This window comes from Cupressus sempervirens, chromosome 4 (genome assembly GCF_028749045.1).
Source record: "Cupressus sempervirens isolate cs-2001-9-10 chromosome 4, ASM2874904v1, whole genome shotgun sequence".
NCBI classification, from domain to species: Eukaryota; Viridiplantae; Streptophyta; class Pinopsida; order Cupressales; family Cupressaceae; genus Cupressus; species Cupressus sempervirens.
The window spans coordinates 376355146-376366820 of NC_143121.1; the positions used below are offsets into that span (position 1 = coordinate 376355146).

Sequence of the window (11675 nt, forward strand, 5' to 3'; positions counted from 1 at the left end):
AGGGACAACCAATGAGCTATCCCAAAATATTAGAGATTGGAATGTTTTTTTGTACCATTGAATGAAGGTTGAAATACTCAAAGAACTTCAACATCAAATACAATTTTGCAGCTCCCTATATAATGGTAGTGATTTTCACTAACGTAAATGATGACAACCTTTAATCTTTTTCTGAAAGATAGTGATATCAATGAAACCACTCATATAATGGATTTGATATCAGAGAGAAAAATAACCCGTTCCCACTATACAAATTTAATTTTTAACATAAACAAAAATGAAAGGATAAATTGTAAAATATACCCTTACAATACTTTTCCATGGTAGTAACATTGTTTAAGTTGTCTCACAAAAATCTTGCACAAAGTGGTAGTAACAGATAAATGAGATTTATGGTTAAGATTTAGAATTCTAAATGATCTTTTATCAATTCAATACTTTTTCTTACTTGAAGGGGTAAAATTATGGACGAAGAAAATAGTTCTCTAGAGTAAATTTTGTTTTTGAAGACACTTTTAATATGGTAAACCGACCTTGTTGAGAGATTCCTTTCTTGCAAAACCCAAGAGCTGCAAATAGATCATTATAGTTTATAATTAATAAGAATTATACTAAACTAAATAAGGTAATTGAAAAATCTCTTAGAGCACTTACAGATAGAGAAAACATGCAAACTATGATGTAGTGTATGATAGAGAGAACCTCTAAATCATACTTGGAAATTTCTTAATGGTCCTCTTTTCTTAGATATCTCCCAGTTGCAAAATTTGAAAAAATATGATTTGGGTTATAATAAGCTATATGGGGATGTGTCCTCCATTTTCATGAACTGCATCAAGCTTCAATCCATAAACCTTAGTTATGATCATCTACCAAGAAGTTTCCCAAATTTTCTCAATTGAAATCCCTTCAACGTCTTGACTCAACTCATAGTGACTTGAAAGGGAAGTTTCTTGTTTCTGTATGAACTTACCAGAATGGATATACCTCAACCTTGCGAAAAACACATTCAGTATTGCAAAAATAGCTCAACAACTCATAATCTTGGCCCCGTGGAACTCCTCAGTCACATATCATAGGGTGGCATGATTAGAAGGTCACCCCCAGTCTGTTATCCTCCCATTTCCCTGTTATGACTAATTACAACAGTCAGAAAGAGCGTACAGTATGCAACAAATGTTATAATAAAATATTCTCAAATTGCAATATATTATAGATTCAATCAAAATTGTACATATGCCTTTCTATGTATTAGTGAATGAACTATCATACAATATCATGATTCAGAATTGCATATATAATTTGATATGGACACTAACAAATAGAGTTTAAATGTACTATTGGTGTCATATCATCTTCATACCCAGATTGCAAGGCTAAGTTTTATATTTTTCTCTTTCCTTATTATTGTCTTGGCCTTTCTTTTGGATGATGATTGGGAAATGTGTTTGTCAATTCTTTTATATGTCTTGCTTGATGGAAAAGAGTGACATTCAAGAAACTAACCTCCTTCAACTATGTCTCTTCATAAACCTAACTGCATTAATTATAATGCAAATCATAATATTTTAAGAGAGAAAATTTGTAATCTTATTCCTTAATAATGATAGAGAAAGGTTCTAAAACTATTTGAGAAAATTAGATTCAAAAGTAGTTCTCTTATTCCTCAATAATGACATAGAAAAGAGAAGAAATTTCCACAATTCGTGATAATCACCATTAAGAGTTTTTGAATTTGATTGTGTTATAAAAATTTTAATCAATGTTTGGAATCAAATTCCATGATCCATCATCAAGATGAATATAATACAACACAAGGAAAACGAGAACACAAAATACAACACACTGTGGATTGCAAAAGAACTAGATAAGAGAGATTAAATTTGCATTCACAAAGAAAACAAAAAATATATCAATTTCAATGTTTTCCATCTGAATATATATCCATTGTGATATGAATCCAAGTTAAAACTATAACCTTGATTTCACAGCCAACCAGAAAGTCATATTTCACATGGTCTAAACATTGTTCATTAAATTTAGTTTTAATGTGCCTATGTTTTCATGAAAAAACCATGTTGAATGTATCATCTCATTTTGGACGTGAATCTAAGCAAGATGTAGTTTTCCTTATTCAATGTCCAAACTCTAATTCAACAAGTATATCCATATTTCTACCACTTCTGTTGTCGCTACTATTTCCATTTGAATAATTGCTTCCATGTGAATTCACTTCTCTCTGGAAGAGATCCTTTTGTATTTAGCTTGACAACATTTTTTTAGGAGCCATGGTCATAGCATTGCTAACAATTAGTGAGTTCTAAAATCACATAGATCTCAAGTTATAAAAAAGAAAAAAAAAAGGCTCACAAAAATGAAGATATGAAGATTTATGAATCGACCATTAGTGTGTTGCCCAACCAGTTCTGCCAGGATGGGCTACTCCATATAACCTGTACAAAAATGACCTACATGGAACTTGAGGTGATTATGAAGATGGGATAAAATGGTTCAGAATAAGCTAAATAAGATGTATGATAAATGCCAAAGTATGGTGTATTCTCTTTAAAGTGTTTGATCAAATCAAAGAATGAGACATCATTTGATAGAATATGGCAATTATTGTATATCAAAGTCATGGGTGTCCTCATAAGAGGATCACACTCTTCCACAAAATACAACAAACAGATTGCCAAACTAATCAGATGGCACTTCCAACATGCTCATATCTTGTGTTAAAATGATATCTCTATAACAAGGCATAAATATCCATCAAACCATAAAGCATATATAGAAAATTTTCTTCAAATGTTTGGGTTGCAACTACTATGTATAAAGCATATATAGAAAATTTTCTTCAAATGTTCGGGTTGCAACTACCTATGTATACTTGTATATAAAAGGTGGAAGCATAGACAAGGCATGTCAGATGTTTGGTAAAATACCCCAAAGCAATGAGGTCTCATTGAATGCTACGGTCACAGGATATACAAAATAGATTTGTTCAAAAGATTTTAAAACTATTCAAGGAAATGAAATTGGAACGTGTACAGCCAAAACATTTCAGAGACTTTTCCAGCATACTTCCAATGTATAGAAATATTTATGGTTTAAGAATAGCATACTTCCAATCAAAATGAGTTACTACCTGATATATTGCAAAGTAATGAATCTAGCAAGCTCTCCAAATCAATGAGAATCAGTGGTTTTTTACTATAATACCTTTACATATTTGCGTGTCAACCAAAATGGAGGTAACATAGCCTATGTTTGTTGTATGTCTACTCATAAGATGCTAGAAACCAAAGAGTAAAAAAGGGTAATTAAAATTTTATGAGAAGTTTCAAAAATACTACTTGGTTAGTTTCACTCTCTTAGATACATCCTATATGTTAATCTTACAAAATAACCCTATGTAATTCCTATTGCCATTTCTACAGTTATCATTCATGCTTTAGCTCAAGTCTTTGTTTCTTGCCTGTGTAATAAAAAAGACCCAGTCCCTTGTTGGTTTCAATTTTGACACAGATTGATAAAATCTGTTAACAGAGAATAAAAAAAGTGACTACTAAGCTTCCTGATGACATAGACAAAGCATCAATACTTAATACTCAAGTGGGTCATTTATAAACATGGTAAGTTGAAATGATGCTTTCATATGGATAAAAAATTATGAAAATCAGTTTTGATCTCAGCCAAGTTTAAAATCCTAATTTGTTGGGATTTGGTATTCTGAATACTTGGGAATTATTATGTCATAAATATTGAAAGCAATGGAAAAGTATATGTTAAACTATTAATATTAATGCCACTATTCTGACTGTGTTGCCACATGTTTAATATATAAAGTGGCTTATGAAAATGGGTAGAGATCATTAATAAATAAAACATACAGCATGTGACAAATGCGATCTTATGGGTATATATGCATGCCATTGACAATGACCTAGCTTAAAGGCATTAGTCCTTCGATGCCAATATGATGCATGTAGGACTTGGTAAGATATACTGATGACCCTTTCGTTAAAGATTAAACCAAATAAACAATTCCTTTCTAATCTATGACTGTCAAAAAGTTTCAGCAGCTTTGTATCAGTTAATAACTTTTGCAAATGACCTTATTTTTTCAATCGCTTCGGTGGACGTCTAGATAAATGCAGTATACAGCTTCAGTTCAATTTAGAGAGACATCTAACGGTTAGAAATAAAGTTATGCCGTTTTCACTACGACAGATAACCTTGGGAACAGTTTCTGGTATGTTTTAGGAAATTTATCATAACTTTAAAAATACTTGATAAAAAGACATCAAGTCAATTCCAAACCAAAGTTAACTCTCCCTTATACAAGTTCAAATAGGTTTCTGGACTCATTCAATTAAAATACCAAAAAAAAAAGTCTTGGAAGAAGTAAAAATGTGTCTGTCATTGTGATTGTCATAAATATTGTGCAAGACCATCAATTTATCCATTGACTCTCCAAACCAAAATGCATTGAAAATGATTCACATACAATTAACTTACTTCCTCATTCTTTCTACCACTATTACATGAGATATTTGCATCTAAAAATGGTTTACAAACTCTGTGACTGTCAACAATACTATAGAAATACGTAACAGAGGATTTCAAGTTCTAATTTTACAAACTCTCCTCCAAACTTTATTTTTGTGCTGATGATAACAAACTACTTCATTGTGGATAATTTGATTTAACTGGTGGATACTATGATGCTGAAGATAATGTTAAGTTTGATCTTCCAATGGCATATATTGCCACCATGATAGCCTGGAGTGTAATTGAGTATAGAGATCAACTGGAAGATAGTAGAGAGATGAACAATGCCCTCAAGGCCATCAAATGGGAAACTGATTACCTCATAAAATCTCATCACAAACAAGATGTATTATACAACCAAAACAAATTCAAAACATTTAGTTATTTGGTACATAGATCTGATAAGGCCAATAAAATTCTGAACTAGATTTCTTTAACTCTGGTCTTAGGTGGGTGATGGTACTTCAGATTATTACAGTTGGAAGAGACCAGATGATATGAAAATTTCAAGATATATATATATATATATATATATAAGATTGATAGTACCAACCTTGGATTAGATCTAGTAGGGAAAATTGCTGCTGCAAGGGCAACTGCTTCTGTGGTCTTTATGAACTCCAATCATATTTGTTCTAGGGTTCTCCTCACCCATGCCAAGCAGTTTTAATAGCACTTCAAAAATATTAAACTCTCACCCTCGTAAAATTATCTTGTTTCATGATATTGATCTTACATATCCTTGTATTTAATAAATATTTTGATGATAGATCATGAAGTTGCTTCATCTGGATTTTTGATAGTTAAGATGCAAGTTAATCAATTTCATAAACTCACAAGTATCATCCATAAATAGTGGAAATATATCACTGATCATATTACTCCCAAGAAATGCAATGAAAAATCCAAGGAGGAGGCCCATTAACGAGGAACTGGCACAAAGTAGGTAAGCTAAAGAACAAATTCAATTTTTTTGACAAAGTTAATGAAATCTTTAGTGTCCTTAAACGCAATCAATAATTACAACCATTCTAATTTTTTTATGAAGCACCATGCTGCGATATTTTTTATTATCAAATCTTACAATGAAGATGATATTCACAAAATCATCAAGTACAATGTCTGGGCAAGTATGCCTAATGGAAATCAGAAGTTAGTGAAAAGTGTGAGATGAATAGTCAGTCTGCATTGTCTAATAGTATATATTTGATTACTCCCCAAGGATATAGTGGGACATAGATGAAAGCGAGTTGAGTTACAGGAGAATATGTTTCAGAAATTACTTGCACTGCTTGTGGATCTGCAAATAGACATGATCGAATGCTCCTTTTTTGGGACGAACAAGGGAGGGGATGTGGTATTGCAATGCATATTGACTTTATCCAACCTCCTTTAAGGGAATTTCCAAAAGAGGAGTGGTTTTATTTCAAGTGCAAGTCTTCATCATTAGATACATCTTCAAATTATTCAGATACTAAATAGAGTAAATGGTTATAACTTATGCCTCTCAAAAATCAGATGGGCTATAAAACAATCATTTGATTGGCTTGTGTTATGATAGTCCCACAATCTTTAACCAAAAAATCATTTTGCTCGATGCCAAAGAAATGATATATAACACTACTACGTAAGATAAACTGTTAAGGCCGGAAGTTTTTCCCTGACCTTTCCCAACTTTTTGTACAACATTTGATAGGGATTCACATCTCCGGTTGCATATATTAGTTCTAATGTTGAAGAACCAGGAATTTCCTATATTAGTTCTAATGTTTGCATAATTTATAAGGTTGATTCCCAGCTTGGGGTTGCCTATATTATATAATGTCCAAACCAAGAATTCATCCATGCACAACTGAATGACACAATTACTGGTCAGTTTTTTTCTAAACAGAGAGTAAGGTTACAATTGAATTATACAATCTAATTATTTTCAAAACTAAACTTATGAGAGAATATGAAGAATAACTAAAGTAGGGAGCTGGATTAGGTTCCCAGTAAATTTTTTCAAGAGAACAATTACTATTTCCAGAATGGATCAATCTTGTTCACTTATTTTAAGCCCTACCTCTTACAAGTTTTGTCTCTACTTTAGATCATATGCTTCATTTCTCAGTTGCTGTCTTTTTTTCTTTCTAACGTGGGACCTACATATCACAATCTAGCTCAAAAAATGTTATTCTTTCTTCCTAATGCTTTTCATCAATGGAGTATCTATGATGTTAGTTCTCAGAGAGAAATTTTGAAGGGGCGTGCTTCTCTAATCCTATGTTAGGTGCCCTCCACGAATGCCCTCTATTTCTACCCCTCAAGAGTAGCAACATAACATTTGGAGTACACACTTCTAGATATTTACTAAGCCTTGCAGCTTATACACAACTCTGATCTCCCGTCCTATATCAGGCAAGCTCAATTGGGTTATGGAGTTACAACTTACAAATAACTTTGATCTTCCATCATATATTAGGCAAGGTGAATTTCAGAAACAATCTTGAGTAGCACAATATCATTAGTCCATGATATCATTAGACTAGTTGACATGGAGAAACTAAGGGATTATTTTCATTTTCATCTTCACAAGGGATTGGATCAGGTAGTGAGTTTGGAATGATTTATTTTATCATCTATCTGCCATTGCATGAAGATAATAACTAATAAAGGATTTGGAAAAAAATAAAGATTGTAAACTACATTTTAGAGTTTGGGAAACCGAAGTTATATTTTGTTCCAAAGATTGCAATCTAGAAGACTGAAAAACTAGGTCAATAGTATCACAAAAGTTATGATACCATTTTGTACTAGCAACTTTTGAATGTTTCTCTTGATGAGATTGAGGAACATAGCATTATTCCATATCAAAGACTAATTGAATTGTTGAAGATGTGGATTGATCTAGTTGATAATTTTAATATCCCTTCTTATTTGAGTTGATTTAGTTGATCTAAAAAATGACACTACAATAACGGCTCTAATATGTTGTTCACATGATGTTCTATTGATTGGATCATCAACATCATTAAAGATGGTTAGTTTGCAAGATTCTCTGCATCACTTTTGCTCCCTGAGGACCTCACTATTATTATTATAGTACTAAGTTTTTTAGTACCATTCTCTGATTGCATTCCTTGTTCATTATTTTTTCCTACTTCCTCTCATTTGTTCAAGATTTTCAATAATTTTTCAAGCCTTGTTAGTTAAGAAATATCCTAGTCACTATGATAATTAGGACAATTCATATGCTGGGCCTTCTCATTTGTCAAGGTGGTTGTGCTCACAAGGTTATATTTTTGTTTTGGGTCACTCTGACATTTATATGGTGTTCAATGCTGATGAGCCTCACCTTCTCAAGGCCATTGGTAGGATGAAAAGACATTATATGGTGAATGAAGCAACCCAAGGGCTAGGTATGTTGGGTCATTGCAACAAAGGAGATTAATGAGATATGTTGAAGAATTTGATAGTTGAGAAGGAGAGTTTACAATATTTAGGGCATGTTTCAAGATAGAGAGGGTCTATGGAAGGTTAGAACAAGTTGGTAGATCATTGAGGCATAGCGGCATAGTGCGCATCCTAGCATATATCAAGGCAAAAGAGAGTGTTAATGAGAATTTAGTACTTCTTCTACATCAATTAATATATCACAATAAGTGGTACAATGACTGGAATTAGATATTATTTTGACCCAAACCCTTCCAGAAGGAAAAAGTGACATGATAAACAGCTAATCTATATTTAATAAAGAATAAAAAACTATGCATAATTTAAAATTTTAATTATATATACACCTATACTTTAAGAAAATAAATAACAGTCCAGAGTATCCTAAAAATTTGGATCAATAATCCATTTGAATATTTATATATAAGGAAAAGTTTAGGATCTCATGAGTTCTGACAAATCCTAATCTAGTTTACTTAAGAATGTAACTCATATATAGGATATCAAATTCATTTTTCACATTAGCAAAAGGAAATAAAATAAAGTACAACTGTCCAACCTAAGACATATGCAATTTATGTAGAGGATATTTGAGCTCTATGACCATGCAGTGCTTTAATAATTGTATAAGTTTGCATAATTCAACACTGCTTATTATATTAAGACCTAAATTGCAAGTTCATGAGATAAATGATTTTTTTGATTTCACAAGAAACTAGAACATACAAAATATAAATACATAACTCTATTTGAAAATCTATAGAGATGCATTGTGGGTGGAAATGTATACAAGAAAATACTTACAATTGAAACTTCTAAAGTCTTCTTGTATGCCTTGGTTAATCTTTGATTCTTTCCTCCAAAAAAAAGTTCATGAAACAAAGAAACTATTGCAACAACCCGAGACACAAAAATGAGAAGAGAGATATAGGTATGCCCCAACATGTGCAAATATTCTCCACAATTTATAGAAAACAACCTTTGGTACTACACAAACTTCTCCTTGTACTAAATAAATAATAAAATGAAACATGAAATCAAAGAGGGAAATTGAGAGTACAAATATACCACATTGTTATGTAAGGTTTTTTTGGAATTCAAATGTCAAATAACCAAAATAGTAATATCTATAGTTACACCAAAATGGAATGACAGTGAAAAGGACCAACAATGTGAGAGCATTAATGATGAATGTTAACTACTCATAAAAATGCAACAGTGTAAGAGAGGTGGGAAAATGATGATAACTAAATGGATTTATGTAGAGCTTTGATTCACTATTTCTTGACCACATTACATGCTACTATTTTACATCTCATTGAACTGAAACTATCCTTCTCTGTATTTTATAAAAGTGAGAATGTCTTGAAAATCTTATTTGAACAAACCTTCAATCTATCTTTTAATTATTTTCTTGATTTTCAAGTTGCCATAACAAAGAATAGAAAGGAACATAAGGGTTTCCATATATGAGCCACAACTTGCTAGTTCCATAAAACACTCACAAAATACATCAATTTTGAGATTTTTGAAATGCCGTTAGCAAAAGAAGATAGAGGTCTCAAGATTCAAGTGAAATATATTGTAAAAATGGAGCTCATTGCATGAAAAAATTTAAATATACGAAAGAGATAAAAAAAAAATTCATATTTCCTTTGAAAAAAAATAATGCAACAGGCGGAGTTTGCGTACCTGGAATGATGACTGAAATTTGTGTGAGATCTTGAAAAAAAATTGATAAATCCTTCATAACCATGATCTAACATTAACAGACCCATGGCGGCAAAAACTCGTGGATGAAAATGAAAACGAAAATGAGCAAAATGAGTGGTCGCGGGCTTTTTTGGGGGATTTACATAAATTCCCTCCAAATTGTATAGTCCATTTTTTTGTGACAAATTAAAAGGGGTAACGATTTTTTTATTATTTATATAATTGTGTGACAATTTGATATATGTTACAATATATTATATAGGAATACAATATATTGTAATTGAGGAAAAAAGTAATTTCTTAGTTTTTTATATCATTATATATATATAATTTCAATTATAATTATATCTATTAGATTTATAAATTATAAATATGAGAAAAGTGATATTATTTAGACAATAATTTATAAAATAATATTTGAAAAATTTAATTGTATTGAATTATTTTTTAGAAAATTAAAATAAAATTGATAATATTAGTTCAATTTCACTTTTTAATTTCAAGAGGACTTGTATACAACTCCCAAATGAAATATGCACAACTAGTATATCTTGTTATAGATGGCATGGAATGTAAGTATATTGTATGAAGTAATTTCAATTTCCATAGAAGTATAATAGTTATATTTAATTGTACTCCTAGATATCTTAACATTTATTTTTGTTATAGCCCTTTCAACCGATATAGAAGAAATTGTGGCTTATTTATTTTATATATATTATCTTGGTAATTATTAAAATTTAATACTTAGTGCAAATGGCTAGGTTGGACATATTATTAAAAAAAAAAGGTAATATAAAGGGATATGTGGATTAGTTATTGACACCTAGTGCAGTCATCTCTTGGAAGGACAAATGCATAAAAAGAGAACTTCAAAAATGAAACACATATAAGACTTCAAAATAAGCTTTAATGAAGAAAACCTGCAAATGTATATTCGCTTAACCAGAGATAAAATGATTGAAATTTTTTCAACCTTTTTATGCCAAAAATAAATTTCCTAAAATTCCTTTACATGTTGTTATATATATTTGTAGTTAGCAATTAATTATTTACATTTTTTTACTATAATTTTAACGACTACTTATAAATTATTAATTATTTTAATTATCAATATTGGAATAAACAAGTGAGAATCCAAATGAGTAATATAAATAGAAAAGAACTAAATTAAGCAAGAAATTACCAATCCACCCATTTATTAATGATATACCTGTTGGAGGAAAACTAAATTAGTTTGCAATATTGATCGAAGAATCCCAAATGGTGAATCAAATTTCCCAAGCCATTTTAACAAAATGTCTTGTATCCTAAAAGATGCAAATCGAAAGAACGATTAGTATGAGAAAGAGAAGATCCAAGGGTCGTGAATGAGTTATGGAAAATAAAACTAACATATTCTATTAATAAATCTACTTAGAGAAAGTGAAGAGAGGAAGTACACACGACTAATTATCCAATCAGTAATTTAATCATTTATTTAGTTGTTTATGCTTAGGTGACAAATTCTTGGTGACTAATTATCCAGTCACTTATTTAATCATTTGTTTGATAGTTTATTTAGTTATTTCTATTTGGTTGACCTTGTAATTTATCCAATGATCAAATTAGTCACTTATTTAGTCACCTGGAGTTGTAAATTACAACGAAATACTGGAATATGATTAGTTTTAGTCACGTGACTAAAAACTTTAGTGGTACAACTAAAAGTTTTAGTCACATAGTCACATATTTGCCAAAATGTACTAGTGATACTCAAAGATATAGAGGTTAGTCACACTTAGAAACATTGGAGGAATAAGTTGTAACAAGGTTGACTGCAAAGCTTAAATTAAGTTCATTAGTGAGTGTCGAACAAGCTAATTGAAGCCAAGAAAATTCTTAGTTGGAGACGAGCAATAGGAAAATCTAGTGTGTGTTGAGTGATCTTTAGGTGTCGAGTGAAGTTCAGGTGTCGAGCATTAGAAAATCTT

The 11675-nt window shown here is 30.9% G+C and overlaps 1 long non-coding RNA gene across 2 annotated transcripts; it reads right to left on the reverse strand.

Moving 5' to 3' along the window:
* Positions 1 to 655: 655 nt before the first annotated feature.
* LOC149561639 (uncharacterized) lies at positions 656 to 9817 on the reverse strand. Of its 2 annotated transcripts, XR_016363457.1 has the most exons (4): positions 9682 to 9817; positions 8794 to 8876; positions 2403 to 2468; positions 656 to 1127 (listed from the first exon to the last, which is right to left on the reverse strand). It is a non-coding gene; the product is annotated as an uncharacterized LOC149561639 (long non-coding RNA). The 2 variants fall into 2 exon arrangements; XR_016363458.1 differs by lacking the exon at positions 2403 to 2468.
* Positions 9818 to 11675: the final 1858 nt, after the last annotated feature.